Here is a 17,071-nt window from a genome sequence, read left to right as displayed (position 1 = left end):
CATGAATCGGATTGGTCAGTGAAGCATCCGACCACCTACCCTCACATCTTGGCTGCATGGCACATAGAAATGAATACAGAAAACAAACACAATGGCACTTTGAGCAGTGGACTAGAAATTGACATAGATAAAGGTTTTTGCATCCGAATGCCTTATAGACGTTGTTGGCCTTCAGTTTCTGCTTTAAGGGGCAGATTCAAAAATATACGTAGAGTAACTACAGAGTTAATGTTTATTAGGGGAAGAACAATGGGGCTTTGAAATTAACTGAAGACCAGGGTAGATGTGTTCTGGTCATGTACTGTAGCTTCAACTTCAGCAATGAATAAAAAAAGACATTAATGCTTGGACTTTGTATTGACTTTATATAGCAGAATATGCATTGATTTTGCTTTTAGTGTTTTTTCAATTTGATGAATCATCATTTCATTTTTCTTGTACTGATGGTGAGCAACATTTAATGTGGTACTTTTTTTTAATAAAAGATATGCTGTTTGTAAAAGATAAAACCTATAAGAATACACAAATTTACTGTATATGTGAAATTCCACGTGAATCATTCAGTAGTCAATTCAATTTATTGCTATTATACTTTATATTGAAATGTAAAACATCTGTTGCTGGTATGGTTGGTACAAAAAATATAAAAAAATAAAAAATAAAACAATGAAAGCAGAAAATAAAGAACTACTTAATAATAATAATAATAATAATAATGATAATAATAATAATAATACTTTGCATTTATATAGTGCTTTTCTCACTACTCAAAGCGAATACCATTCTCAAAATTAACGGTAATAGAAATAAGCAACATGTCTCAAAATATGCAACAGCATCATATTTAAAATAAATAAATCTCTCTATTATAAAAAAAAATCTTGGAGGGAGACGTGATCTTCTCAGAAGACACTTGATGTCACACGAGACAAGGCAGTGAGACAAAAGGACAGCAGCTGTACAGGTTTTTAAATGATCAACATGCAGCGCCACAAACAGAACACGCAGCTCACCAGCAGCAGCAGCAAGACAGCAGCTGATCTGACCGCAACTCCTTAGCGTGCATTCAGCCACTGCCTACACAACGCGAGCAGCGTTATACGTCCAGTAAGAAAGACATTTAGCCACACCCGGGTCCAGAAGTAAAGGACAAACAGTAGATGACAAAGTAGAATGTCATAAAGAATTAAAAAATGTTGGTGCGGTACACATGCACAGCAGGTTTTCTCAGAAAACAATTTGAATTCCTGCAAGACTACTTGCACAGACAACACTTTGAAGTCCTGCGAGACTGCTTGCACAACACGCCCTACTCACAAACAATTTCTCGGAGACACTTTAATGTCCCGCAAGACAAAGAAATGAGATAAAAGGACAGCTGCTGTACAGGCTTTTAAATGATCGATGCGCAGTGTGACATGCAGATCTCGCAGCACGGCACATGTGGTAGCTGGCTTAAAGGACTGCTGCTGTACAGGTCTTTAAATGAACGACGCACAGTGCCACATGAAGATCATGCAGCACAGCACTAGCAGGCCCGGGATTGGGGGGGGAGATAGTGGATAACTCATTCACTACAGCTTTATTACTGGCAAATATCAAGAAATAAAAAATGAATGAAATTAAAATAACAATCTCTTTAAATTGTATTCCCGGATAACCAAACCCGGGGGTCGACGAGCGAAGCGAGCAGGGGGCAGGGCCCTCTAGTAATAAATATAAATATGCAGAACAAGAACAATTTGGCAATATAAGTAGGTGAAGTGCAGAATGTCTAATATAAGAAATTAGTAGTACAAGCGCAAAAATTGTTATTGTGTCTGCTAGTATGGCATTGAATGTCTGCATATATTACTTCCTGGATGGGGGGGTGTAGTTTATTACTGCTGTGTGTGTGGAGTCTGAGACAACAAAAAGTGTCTTCTTCAGGGATGTCTTATCATGAACGGTGTTGATAGGTAGAAGTGTCATTCCAGTGACAGACAGGGCTGTTTTAACCTGCATTTGCAGGGCCTCATGGTCTGCCGCATTGCAGCTGTCACACTAGATAGTGTTTCAGCTTTTCAGTGTGTATCTATAGAGTTTATAACAGTTCTGGGTGGAAAAATTGACATTCCTTAGCCTCCCCACAAAGTGAAGGAGTTATTGACTCTTCTTTGAATTAAGGGTATGTTGATTGCCCATGAGATATTCCCAGTGATGTGGAACATCCATCCATCCATTATCCAACCCGCTATATCCTAACTACAGGGTCACCAACTGTAAAAAAAAAAAAGCTACTGAGCCTTTCCACTGCCACTCCACCAATTTCAACAGGCAACTGACCCCCTCAAGTCTCCTGCAGTCCATGTTTGCCTCATTTGTTTTGCTAGCCCTGAACAAAATATTCTTTGGGAAAGTACCTTTCAGTACAAAGCCTAACCTCCTCCCTACAGGCTCTCTTGTCATAGTTAGTGAATCCACTATTGTTGTATCACCTGTACACTTGATGGTGGAATTTGTCTCATGCACTTAATGGTGGAATTTGTCTCACGCTTTGGTAACACAAATGTGGGTGTAAACAGGGAGAAGCAGTAACAGGCTGAGTGCAGAACCCCGGAGTGCTGTGGTCTTCAAAGTGTGAATGTTAGAGGTGCACTTCCCAAGCTATTCAGCTTGAGGCCTACCAATTAAGAAGTTCCTAAATTTTAACATTCAGACAAGGTTCTCATCCCTAGTTTTTGTTGTTATATTTTGTTTCTTTAGTCTTTTGTTAAGTTTTCCTTTTACTTCCATGTAAATAAATGGAAGGTTTATGATGGGGTCAAAAATTTGTTATCAAGATAAGTTCAGATTCTGATTCTGAGATTTTCAAAATATTGAGAAAACTTGATTCTAGCATGTTGTCTATATGTGTCTTGTGGAAAATCAAAATTAATTTTGCACATCCTAAAATTATAATTTTCTTTGGAAAATTATATATTTTTTGTGCTGTGAAGAGCTCCTGGATGACTACATCCTAGCAAAGTTAGAACATTATAGGCTAAGCTGTTTACAAAGTCAGGCTGAACCAACCCAAGACAGGGGACTCCCCTTTCAGCCTTTTTATTTTATTTGACCAAATGTGTTTAGTTGAAAATTAAATATAACTGAAGATTTTCACTTCATTCAATTTCCTGTTCATTTTACTCAACAATTTGTAATCATTATAAATAGTATACAAGTTAATGTATTTGGTTTTATATTATTGTATAGCACAATCGATTGTATTGTAAAATCTTTGGTCGAGTGATTTTCTGCTGTATCACTAAAGTGTAATTTACATGGAAGAACTTAATAAACTATTCTGTAACAATTTTTTGAATCTGATTTGTTTATGTAATTCTTAATTGTCTTCTTTTAGCTCTTCCTGTTAGTTTAGCCAATTTGCATTGCACACTGTTCATTACGTAAATATATTTTTTGTCAGGTTTAAGGGTGGGAACTTTAATTAATTAATAGCCTGTTAGGGTGCAGCCCATGTGACATCCCTGCGTCAAGTGTGTTTTCATTATTTTTTCTTTTTTACCACTTATATTATATATATATATATATATATATATATATATATATATATGTGTGTGTGTGTGTGAGTGTGTGTTCACCCTGCAATAGACTGGTGCCATATCCAGATGTTGTTCCTGCTTGAATCCAATGCCTGTTAGGACAGACTCCAGCTTTCCATTGATCCTGCTCTGGATAAATGGATTTGGAAAACTGCAAGATTAACTATTTTGATCAATTTTAATAAATTGCTCTTTTTGTTCTGTACACAGAAAGAGCCTCGGAGGAAGGCTGTTGCCCTATAGCTTTCGGTTCAGTTCTTCACTGGAACTTTGTAAGTGCTTTTTATGATTACCTTTTGTGGTATTCTGAACATTTGCTGTGTGTACTTTGAGTACTGGATCATGGCCTGGTTTGTTTGCCTTAGAGATCTCATTTTTGCAAATATGTTTTTCCCCATTCTTGTTATATTTTTTAAAATTTTCCCTGGATATATTTTGCAAATAAGTTTTTAAAATATTAATATGCATTATTTTATTACTGTTGGCCCATTTTTCAACTTCCCTTACCCTTTCTGAGCTTGCTGGATATCAAAGCTTTTGTCACTGTTTTCTGGGTCTGCACAGGTCAAAATGTCTGCTTTTCAAGTTTGGGGTAGATCTCATCTTGTACACAAGCTTTCATGGTAGCCTTGAGGCCAGATTTTGGAAGCAAAGCCTTTGTTGAGTTTAGAGAGCCTGGCAGGTTTGAAAATGGTTTGCTAGTGCTGCAGTCAGCCTTGGCTGTAGTACCTAAGTATTAATAAATTTTAAAGTGCCACCACATCAGCATGGTGGCATTAGCCTAAAAGCTATGTTCTTTTGTTCCCTTTATGCTCTTTTCTTTGCATGGTAAAATTAGAAGTCTTCTGCCCATTGAGTTTGGGCCTTGTCAGGCTTGTGAATTATGGCTGTGTTGGTTTTGGATTTCTGAAAATTTGATATTAGGTTCTTGTGTTTTGTTGTTAGTAATAATTATTTCAGAATTGTGTACTTGGATTTATTTATTTCTTTCTTTTATTGTTCTTAAGTTTCAAAATTATTTGATTCAAAAAATTAACTTGCATTATCATCATTTCTGAGGGCAGGATTTGATGGTTTTACAACTCTGCTCTGGTTTATAACATAACAGTAATGGTGATGTTCAATGCCAACCTAAGGTCAATAATCTGTTTTGTCCTGTAAGGATTCCTTTTGTCAAGTGAGCTAATGGACGGTTGGGTTTAAAGTTATTTATTTAATCTTGTTTACAAAAGAAAACCTAAAATCTGCCTATTTGTTTACATCTAATAACAGACAAAATAAACATATAAAGACAAGACAGGTTAAAATTTGCACTGAAATTCTAAAATATTTACATAATTTCAAAACAGATTATTTGCTAACTCCTTCAAGCAGTATGATATTGTTTTTACCTAAAATATTTAAAATAGTTTATTATCTGTGATATTCTTTATTAAAAAGACTTATAGAACTAGGAAGAAAGGAATTTCTGGAGCGACCTATGTGCGTCTTTAAAGCAACTAACCTCCCTGACTTACTGAAATTAAGTTCTGTGTGTAATGGGTGTCTGTCGTCAGTTGAGATGATTTCCAGTTTTTTTCAGCATTGACACACACATACTAAATCATAATAACAATAACTTTAGTTGCATGTTTGGTAATCTGCTACAGCTTTTAAAAACTTTAGTTTGTTAGACAACTAAACCATGCAATGAAGCAGAAAGTGATGACAGACTAGATCATGCTGCAATTAAAGGACAACATGAGGTCTTTGTCCATTTTAAATAGTAAACTGTGTAGTAAAAAAAAAATAGTATGGGGTAAACTTTGTCCTTCACTGGCGGGATCTGTTAGTGCTGTAGGCAAAATGATGTAAGTCCACTGTGTCTTACTACTTGATACATGCCATGACCAAATATGTGCATGGGTGTACATTTGTGTCAAGTGTTTTTATTTATTAATTTCAACATACTTTGCACTTTGTACTAAAGCTGCTTAACTTTAAGCAGGAAGATGGAGAATGAGTGGGCATCTTCAACAAATCAGTTCCACAACTTGAGCTGCTGTTCCAATCCTAAAATTCTACAGTAGCATCATAACTAGTAGTAGCTTCATTCAAAAAAATAAAGAAATAGTATCCTAATTCGGGGTGTTCATAAGAAATGTAGTGATTTACTTTATGAAGTATAAGTATATGATAACAAGAATAATTGCATCATATGTTTGAAATATGAAGATGTGTGCTTCAATTTAAATGTTTAAAGTCTAAACAGTTTGGTTGTACTTTTTCATCTGATGAGCAGCACATGCTGTAATGATTGGTGTTATATTAACAAATGAGAACCTCCAGTTTGGAGACTGGTTCTAAAAGAGGTCCATAGAGAGCACGATCACTAATAAAGGATCAAAAATAACATCATATTCATAATCACTGATCTAGAAATAATGTAAAACAGGGGTGCCCAAGACGTCGATCGCAATCGACCAGTAGATCGCAAAGGTAGTGCAGGTAGATCGCATTGCATACAAAAAAATAAAAATTAAACGTTAGTATATCATATATCCTCCCTATGGCATTTGCCACTTGATTGACATACAGGGCGGCCAGTCTGAGATCTCTTTTTTTCTAACACACTGGTCATCCCGCACGCACGATCAAATGCGTGAGCTACTGCAAAACTCCGGCTGTGATCTAGTTAGCCTTCCAATTTATATTGACTAGAGAAGGGATTTAAAAAAAAAATTGTTTGGGGAGGGTATGGGTTGGATGTGGAATTGGAAGAGGATTTTTTTCTCACAATGTCACAATCAAAGTGCGTTTGTCTGATCTGTCGATCTATCATTGCTACTCCAAAGAAAGAAAATGTGGAAAGGCACTTTCGAACTGTTCATAAAAACTATGTAACTGACTTCCTTCCGAAAAGCGATCTGAGAAACAGAAAAGAGAGGGAACTAAAATCGCAGTTAATCGGACAGCCTTCATTTTTCACTCGGCTGAATTCAAAAGCAAAGGCAGACACACCGAAGCATTGTTCCGGGTGAGTTACTTGATCATTAAGCATAAGAAGTCCTTCCAAGAGCTATCTCCTTGACTGCATTATTCGGCTCTATTATGCGAGTCAGCCTTTTCCCACATGAAGATTATTAAATCCAAATACTGTAGTGACCATAAATGTATTGAATTGTTATTGTGCCATAAAGGTTATTCAGTTATGCAAGGAACGACAAGATATATTTTATGTATAAAGTGTATATATATATATATATATAAGGAACGACAAGATATATTTTATGTATAAAGTATATATATATATATATATATATATATATATATATATATATATATATATATATATATATATATATATATATATATATATTTTTAATGTAGGTAGATCATTTCGACCTGGTCACTTTAAAAGTAGCTTGCAAGCCAAAAAAGTGTGGGCACCCCTGATCTAAAAGGATACCCTACATGCTTATGTTTGAAATCTGTCATTTTTAATTTTCTGGGTGGGGCTCTTAAAGGGCTAAGACCATCAGTAAAGAATCAAATATCAAAAATATGTTATATTCCTGATCTGCAACCTCAAAAAAAAAAACATAAAATGACACTCCACATTATATATTACCAATCCCCATTTTTCTGAAGTTCTGCCCACTTTGGTCCCTTGTATTGCTGTATTGTATTGATGAACTCCTGGGGTCAGTTGATGTGGGTGATCATTTTTGCTGGAGACACCTATTGGTTTATTCTTTATTATAAAAACATAAAACATGGCAAAATAACCTAAAATGAGATTTTTATTTAGATTTAGACAGCCAAAAAGCTCAACATCTTGCATAACTAGAAATCAAGATGAGTAAATAGCATATTATATGTGGGGGATTTCTCATACTGATGAGTCAGGATGTGCCGGAGAAAAAAAAAAACTGAAGTGATTTTAAAGCATTTGTAAATAATTTGTGAGAACACAATAAAATCATCTTCACTAGCTGCAAACTTTCTGAAGCTTCCATTATGCAGGTTGTAATGCAAAGACATTGTCCTGTCAAAAGTCACAGATGGGCATGATGGAACACTGCACTCCTCCAGCATGGATTAAACAGTGGCCTCACACTCCTGGGGTCTTGTGTATAAAACCTAGCTGAGATTCCACACTAGAAGTTTGCTTATGCTAGAAAGGCAAAAACAGCATACACACAAAAAGAATCACACTTATAAAATCATATGTATGCCAGGATGCATGCCAAGTTCCTTTATAAATCTCAAACTGACTTAAAAATACAGTATGCATGCATGTGTGCGCTATTAGCCACTCCCCATCACCTCCCACCAGCAACCATATATGGCTTAAAAAAAAGTCCTTTTTGAATATTCATAACCTAATCACCATGTAAATTTGGTGATGTTTATTTCCAAACCATGGGAGAGCACAGAAAATGAAACTTTGGTGAATGTGAACTTAAGGTATTTCTAATATTTAGCAGAGTTTAAGGAGTGAAAAAAGGATGTGTTATTTTACTAAAATAATTCTCAAATAAGGGGTGCTGTTTCCTCAGTGTTTAAGGCCATGGTTAATGTAAATACATTAATCAGTGAGTTAGGTGCATGGTGGTACTTTTGTAGCACTGCTTTCTCATAGTAAGGAGTCTCATCTTGGGTGCTCACTGCATGTAGTTTGCACTTGAATCAGCATGGGTTTGCTCCATTTTCTTTCACAGTTCAGGGACAAGCCAGTTATCTGAACTGGTAATGCTAAGTCATCCTCTAACAGATGAGTATGCATGTTCAACCTGCGAAGGGAACGCGCCCTTTCCAGGCATTATTCCTGTCAGTGCCCATTGCTTGCCAGGCTGAGCTACTGCTGCCCCTTAAACTCAATAAGCATGTTAGGGGATGGACGGATCAACAAATACTGTGTGTCCTGCCCAAAGCATCCTTCACTTTCACAATACCAATCCTTAAAATAGATACAATTTCAATTACAGATTATCTGTTTCAGATTTGGTTTGAGAGAGGTTATTTTGTAAATTTTGTTTACAGTATTTTACCATTTCAGTAATCAGATCCTCAGTAGTCGCAATAAGCAATTAATACAGCAGAGCACGTGTGTGGCTGTGTCTCATGTCTGCCTGTGCAAATAGTGGCATGGCGGTCTGAGTAGAGGGGGTTGCCCCGATCTCCTGACTGGACCCTGCTTGGAATTTTTTGCACTGTTACCATCATCAGAGGTGGGGCATTTGTTGAAGTTTTTGCATTGTCATCCAAGGATGGCCTGGTCAGGGGGCTACAGGCATACATGCATTTAACAGATGGGAGGGGAGAGCTGTCAAACATCCTGAAATCAGGGGTTACAGTCCCCCTAATGATGTCATTGGGTTTCATCAGATCACATGTCACACATGTCTCTGTTGTAAAATATTTGAAAAACAAAAATGTGGTATGTGTCTCTTTGATGAAGCAAATAAATAACAGAAAACATTCAAATCAGTGAACTAAGTCCCACCCAAATGTTATGTAATGCATGCATTTTCTAACTTCTTAAAGTAAGAAAGTGCTTATTTTTCCACAGTTAAATATGTAAACATACAAACTTAAAAACATGTTCTGTCATTTAAACTTCGTTAATTGTATTTTGTGTTGCTTTTCGTGATGATGGCTGACTTACAAGCCAATTTAGACATCCTAGAGCAATCCTCTTGGAGTTGTGCACTTAATTGGAGCCTACATTACAGAAACCATCACACAGAAATCACGCGAATCCCATTCAATTTTCAGGTTTAGCACAGCCAAGCTTAGAAAATTAATGGATGGGTCATGGATGGATGCATGACTGGACGGACAGCACATTGACGTGCCATTTAAATATGAAAAGAAACGAGATTTTCTGTTCACTTCAACTCCCTGCTGCCTAAATCACTAAAATGCTAACAGCAAAAAAGCTTGTTTAGGACTTGCAGATTGTTGAAAGTTTCCATTACTTTAAGTAAATTACAAACCAAGTTTGTGTTTTAAAAATTCTGACTTTTGGTTAAGAAATGGCTTAAGCATGTTTCCAAGTGCAAGCAGGTGTTATACGTGATGTCTCCAGTTGTTCGTTTTCATCTGAAGAGCAGCACAGGCTATACTGATTGGTGTTATATTACCAAATGAGGACCTCCAGTTTGGAGATTGTTTGGTTCTGAGAAAATGGTAAAGGGGTCCTTCAGGTGTCTGTCTGTTCAAGTGGGCTCTAGGGCTTGGGTGTATTCGACGCTCTCTGCCATATACTCACTGATCATGGCGACAAATAATGACGAGGAGCTACATATTGATTAGTAAATACAAGTAAAACTTTCACTACAGTCTGCAAATGTATCGAACCTATATGAAGCATTTAATGTGTTTTATCCTGGGGTGATTTTCTTTTCAAAATATTAACAATACAAAGCAAACGAATACCATTTTTTACACAAAATACCACATATTTATTTTTTGCCAACTTCCCACTAGTCCCAATATGAAGAGATAAATGACTTTTAAATAAGAGGCCCATAGAGGCTTTAAGACAGTAATATATTTAACATTCAGTTTAGTACACCTTTTATTTGTTAAATTTGTAAACCAAGAACATGTCAATTATCCAACCTGCTTAATTTGATGAAGTTATTCAGGGAGGTTGAGCACATGCCTCAAGCACCGGGAACAAGGCAAGAGTCAGCAAAGGATGGGGTGCCAGTCAGATACAATTTAACATGGTGTGAGAGATGGCCATGATATTTGCCAGGCTGGGACGCCCTAACCATGAAAGGACAGGGGGTGACAGCATGTATGGGGCATTGCCTCCCGTGGTTTGCTAGATGGTTTGCTAGATGCACTTTGGTCCCTTGTATTGCTGTATTGTATTGATGAACTCCTGGGGTCAGTTGATGTGGGTGATCATTTTTGCTGGAGACACCTATTGGTTTATTCTTTATTATAAAAACATAAAACATGGCGCAAAATAACCTAAAATGAGATTTTTATTTAGATTTAGACAGCCAAAAAGCTCAACATCTTGCATAACTAGAAATCAAGATGAGTAAATAGCATATTATATGTGGGGGATTTCTCATACTGATGAGTCAGGATGTGCCGGAGAAAAAAAAAAACTGAAGTGATTTTAAAGCATTTGTAAATAATTTGTGAGAACACAATAAAATCATCTTCACTAGCTGCAAACTTTCTGAAGCTTCCATTATGCAGGCTGTAATGCAAAGACATTGTCCTGTCAAAAGTCACAGATGGGCATGATGGAACACTGCACTCCTCCAGCATGGATTAAACAGTGGCCTCACACTCCTGGGGTCTTGTGTATAAAACCTAGCTGAGATTCCACACTAGAAGTTTGCTTATGCTAGAAAGGCAAAAACAGCATACACACAAAAAGAATCACACTTATAAAATCATATGTATGCCAGGATGCATGCCAAGTTCCTTTATAAATCTCAAACTGACTTAAAAATACAGTATGCATGCATGTGTGCGCTATTAGCCACTCCCCATCACCTCCCACCAGCAACCATATATGGCTTAAAAAAAAGTCCTTTTTGAATATTCATAACCTAATCACCATGTAAATTTGGTGATGTTTATTTCCAAACCATGGGAGAGCACAGAAAATGAAACTTTGGTGAATGTGAACTTAAGGTATTTCTAATATTTAGCAGAGTTTAAGGAGTGAAAAAAGGATGTGTTATTTTACTAAAATAATTCTCAAATAAGGGGTGCTGTTTCCTCAGTGTTTAAGGCCATGGTTAATGTAAATACATTAATCAGTGAGTTAGGTGCATGGTGGTACTTTTGTAGCACTGCTTTCTCATAGTAAGGAGTCTCATCTTGGGTGCTCACTGCATGTAGTTTAAATAAGAGGCCCATAGAGGCTTTAAGACAGTAATATATTTAACATTCAGTTTAGTACACCTTTTATTTGTTAAATTTGTAAACCAAGAACATGTCAATTATCCAACCTGCTTAATTTGATGAAGTTATTCAGGGAGGTTGAGCACATGCCTCAAGCACCGGGAACAAGGCAAGAGTCAGCAAAGGATGGGGTGCCAGTCAGATACAATTTAACATGGTGTGAGAGATGGCCATGATATTTGCCAGGCTGGGACGCCCTAACCATGAAAGGACAGGGGGTGACAGCATGTATGGGGCATTGCCTCCCGTGGTTTGCTAGATGGTAGCCCCCCTGGGTTGCAGCAGCACTGCAATTTCCCACAGGGCACCATGGGAGTTAAGAGTTCTTTGACTCAGCCTTTTGGGTTTCATGGGTGCCAGCAGAGTGTGGTGTGGGGACTGTGTCCGAGCTACAGCTTTGGGACACTGGAAGTACTTCCAGGTGTAACATAAAAGAAGCCATTCGAGGAGTCAGAGTTGGGAGATAGAGGACAGAGCTTGTAAAGAGGAGCGTAGGAGGCAGAAAGAGTGACAGAGTGAATAGACAAAGGAGTTGCTGTGTGCCAGCTGTATTGAGCTAGTTCTACAGTGTTTGTACATGTGCTGTGGTGGGAAACCCTTACAGAGGAAGGGTTTCCCACAATAAAACTCATTAGCACTTTTATAACGGTGCCTGAGCCTGTCTGTGTTGGTTTAAGGAGCTGGAGTACCCTCTACAGTGGACTGTATGGACAATATGTATCCATACAGCGTCACTTCAAAGTCACTAATGAAACCTAACACTCATGTTTTTGAGATAAATTAAAACATACTGTATGTACCCAGAGAAAACACCACCCCAGGGAGAGCATACAAATTTGAGGGAGACATTGTGATTGGGTTAGGACCCCCAGTTAAACTATTATCACTGAAAGTAAATGACCACGTCACACTGCTCTATCACATATCTCATCTTAGTTAAGTGCAGCAGACATGAGGCATAATTCCAATTCTTAACATCACGTTAGTATTTTGCTCTCTGAATTTTGTAGTCCTCCCTTTTCAGTATTTATTTATTCTAAGCAGCAGATTTTGAATTTTCAGGAAGCTCCTTGTCTTTTCTTAATCTCTAGGGGTCTGATGAACACTGATGATGTCCATTCAATGGGTAGAAAGTTTGGTGTTCATTTTGTGTCATCCTTCTTTTTCCCACTTCATCCATCCTACCATTTTCAGAAACCATCTAATCCAATTCTAATTTGTGGTGAGCCAGAGACTTGCCTGGTGAATCCAAGTTGAAGAGATGGGGTGCCAAGTTACTGTGGGCAATAAAAATTCCTTCATCACTCAGAAAAAGGCAAGTTTTAATTTGCAAATGAATTTAAATCTCCTTGGATTTGAAGAAGTAGTCAGAGCAATGTTAAACACTCTTGTGAGCACAGGGAGAACATGCAAGCACCTCACAGATAACACCAAGGCTGGCATTTAAAGATGTGCCCTGAAGCTCAGAGGCAGTAGTGCTAAAGACTGCGCTACTCTGCTATCCTCTGCGCTCTCCTTTTTTCCATTCACGTAAAATGATCATTTTTTTTATTTTCTGGAAGTAGATTTAATTGACTTGTTTTTCTTCTTTCACTCACAGCTTGTTTTGAAGTCAGGAACTGCCAAATTAAATGTTTAGCACTGGTCAGGTGCAATAAAAAAGCATGCAAAATAGCACAGTGTACATGTAAAATAACCGCAGGACTCAAACTACAAAGAGCATCAGACGTACTGTACAATAGCTGACATAATTTATACACGGCAATAGAAGTAGAAGAACCAACATATGCAGACGTGATGATTAACAATAAACTCTATTGAAATAAAATCAGTCAGTGAGATAAAATTAAAAAACTAGCATTATATCTAACATTTTGCGTGCATGGCAGTGTGCTAATACAGGTGCTGTAAAGCAGAAGAGAAGAAGGTTCAAGTGCTTTCCGCAAGGGGAGGAATACCATTAGGGTTATGAAAGCAAACAGCAGAAAGCAGTTTTAGGGGAGAGTTTGGTCTTCCTCAGTCTCCTTAGGAAATGTAGGTGCTCTTGGGCCTTCTTCACTAACGCTGTGATGGTAAGTTGTTTCTGTAAAACCTTTTAATGTTTCCATGCCTTCCTTTTGATATTTCCTAAGTTACATCATATAATAGTTTGGGGGCTTTAAAAGCATTAAGTGCGTCATTTCCACTTTTATGTATTCCAAGGCTTTTGTAACTGGCCGCCCACCATGCTGCATATTGTAGCACGTCAGTTGCCTTAGCCATGCCTGACACTGCATTCTCTAAGCTGCAAACCATAAAATTAGTAACATTTGAAGATGTGGAATATACTTCCCACCTTTGTCTTTAGGCTTCATGGCTGTTTTTCTATAAATCGTTCTGCATATAGAGGCCCAGCTGTAAAATGCTTGTTTTACCTACTGTTAATGTGAAAATCCAAATGACTGCTGCCAGTAATACTGACAATATTATGAGAAAAGACAGGACAGGAGATTGGACTGGAAATTGAATCCAAGTTTGTAGATCTGGGATCAGGGAGCAGCAACTAACTACTGTACTTCCATGATATCTGTCTTATATATTTACCTTATATATATCTATCATCAACCTGTGCTTGCTGGGATCGGATCCAGTGCCAGTGAGACCCTGCTCAAGACACATTAGGTCTAGAAAATGGACAGATCTTATTTGTAATATTTGGTATAATATTTCTTGAGCTTCTATAAAAAATGAAATCTATCTATCTATCTATCTATCTATCTATCTATCTATCTATCTATCTATCTATCTATCTATCTATCTATCTATCTATCTATCTATTATATAGTGCCTTTCTATCTATCTATCTATCTATCTATCTATCTATCTATCTATCTATCTATCTATCTATCTATCTATCTATCTATCTATCTATTCACCCCTCCTTGGACTTTATTGGTATACTACATTGAACCACAGTAGGTTTAATTTGACTTTTTTGACACGGATCCACACAAAAACAATTGTTAATGTCAAAGTGAAAACAGATCTCTGCAAAGTGGTTGAAATTAACTACAAATATAAAACACAAAATAGTTGATTAACCTACGTACCTACTGAATCAACTAAATGGATGCTTGGATGTGGCGTAAGTCAGCTCATTTATTATCTTCTGTATTGGGCTGTTTATTAAGGTACAGTTATGCCCAGCACCACCCAGTAGAACATCACAAATCCAACTCCATGAAACATGAACTGCCAGCCACACAACGACAGTGCTACAGGACAAAGGACTCAACACAATGCAGTTTATGAAAGGCATTATACCTGAAAGTAACAGTAACAATAAAGAAAATGCTGGCCTGTCTGTAAACACAGAGTACAGGAGGAAGGTCTAGAGACCACCTTTTTAATTAGACCCTAGTTAACAGAGCCTTAAGGTAGACTGCTGCTTTTTGCACCACTCTTTTTTCCAAAATCCTACCAATATACGATAATATTTTTATACTTCAATGACATGTCATGAACCAATGGGTATTGATACTCATTAGTCTCTTTGTTTTCTCTCTTACTGTTTTAAATAGTTTCTTCAAACATGGATTACATGTTGGTGGATCTTCATTATGGTGATAAAAAACAGGTGCAAATGTTAATTTTTCTTCTTCTGGGTGTCATTTATTAGCGCTTGAATTTTAAATAAAAGTGGGTTAAAAACAGAATCAATTAAGGGCCTCTGATTCTTAGTGAGTTAACAAAAACAAAGTGAGAAACTGTGCAGTGTGAGTAACCTCCTGTGTATTATGACTGCAAAAAGACGAGTAAAGGGCACTGTTGCTACAGGATGAGTGCCAATAGAGAGTGGGAACATGCCACCTCCCTCAGTCACGTGTGCTGTCAAATTGGCTTCTGGTTAAAAAAAATGAGTGTGATAAAAAACAGAAGTCACCATGGGTCTAAAGGCCTGGCAGTATCATCAAATGACCTAAAGGCCTTTCTCCTTTTTCTTTCCTAAGTTCATTTTTATTGTATTGCAGCTTTCAAATCAAACAGAATGTTGACCAAGTCTATGTTTTTTCCTTGCAATAAACTTGAAGAGTTTTAAACATTCTGCCATTCAAAACAAAAATGAAAATGAGAACATTGTGCAGTGACGGAAGTAACTGCACCCACCCCATCACTTAAAGGGAGGCCCCACTGCATCAATAAGCTGACAAAATGGCAGGCTCGTTTCTCTCAACCTGCTGGAGGTAGTAGAGGAGAAGAAAATGACGACAAAACTGATTGCCATTATGAACGATGCTTGCACATCCTCTCTCGTACAGACTTGTGCTGAGCACTTTCAGCCAACTAATTATTTAATAGAAGTAATTTAAGAAACGTTATGAGGGCTCCTTCATACCAACAGGTATAATACCTATCAGGGACTGCTCTCTTTAGTCAAGTCAAACATACTGTATTCCTCTTAGTTGTAATTCTTGTGCGTATTTGAGGGGGTCATTGTTGTTGTTATTGTACTTGTGGTGCAGTTGTGCTGCGTCACAGTTAGGAGACCAGAGTTCATGTCCGGGGCCCTCTCTGCATGGAGTTTGTGTGCTCTCCTGTCTATCTGCACTTCATCTAGGCACTCTGATTTCCTTCCACAGTCCAAAGACTGCCAGGTTAGGCCTGATGTTCTGTCCAAGAATTGTTCCTGTTTTGTGCCCAGTGCTTGCTGGGAAAGGATCTTGCTCCAGTGTGACCACTCTCAGAATAAAGTGGGTTTTAGAAAATGGATGGATGTTGTTGTCATTTGTTATAACACTTCTTAAGCTTCTATAAAAAAGAAATTTCCCTCTTGGGATATTTATTTATTTATTCACCCCTCCTTGGACTTTTTACATTTTATTGTTACACTACATTGAATCACAGTGGGTTTAATTTGACTTTTATAAAAAGTGAAACATCTATCTATCTATCTATCTATCTATCTATCTATCTATCTATCTATCTATCTATCTATCTATCTATCTATCTATCTATCTATCTATCTATCTATCTATCTATCTATCTATCTATCTATCTATGTTTGTGTGAGCTCTGTGCTAGATTGGCATTCTATCTGATGCATATTCTCTCCTTGAGACCCTTGCTTGTCATCGCAACTACAAGCAGGATGCGGCAGACGGTGAAAATGAATAGATGGATGTTTTGTTTGAAGCCACCTCTAATTACTTAAGCCACACATCTTGCTTCATAATAGAAAGTCTGCAGGTATCAACAGAGCCAAAGCCCCATCTGCTAAATGGTGCAAATCTCTAAGGCTCACTAAGCTGCTCCACCTGGATTCTCACATTTAAGGCTTGATTGCCTGGATGCAGTACACATTTGGCTTGAGGGCCATGCTTCAATCAGACAATTATAGCATTACTTGCCTAAAAAGAGGCTAATGTGCTTTGGATGAGCCAGCTCTCTACACCTGTCGTGGGGAGGCCTTGGATTAGGGCACAAGACATGCTGCAATTTTGGTTGACACTAGTGATAAACATTGTCACTTTTTTTCTTAAAACCTGCTGAATACACACTAAAATTTGACCTTTTTTTCAGAAGAC

General features: G+C 37.5%; 1 long non-coding RNA gene across 4 annotated transcripts in view; it reads left to right on the top strand.

Moving 5' to 3' along the window:
- Nucleotides 1–17,071, top strand: part of LOC120542604 — a 104,565-nt gene that overhangs the window by 7,784 nt on the left and 79,710 nt on the right. For all 4 annotated transcript variants that reach the window (XR_005636212.1, XR_005636214.1, XR_005636213.1 and 1 more), the window contains exon 2: nucleotides 3,795–3,856. This is a non-coding gene — a long non-coding RNA (uncharacterized LOC120542604). The remainder of the gene's footprint in view (nucleotides 1–3,794; nucleotides 3,857–17,071) is intronic.

This window comes from Polypterus senegalus, chromosome 13, assembly GCF_016835505.1.
Source record: "Polypterus senegalus isolate Bchr_013 chromosome 13, ASM1683550v1, whole genome shotgun sequence".
Lineage (NCBI taxonomy): Eukaryota > Metazoa > Chordata > Cladistia > Polypteriformes > Polypteridae > Polypterus > Polypterus senegalus.
This window is presented reverse-complemented; position numbering and strand designations above follow the sequence as displayed.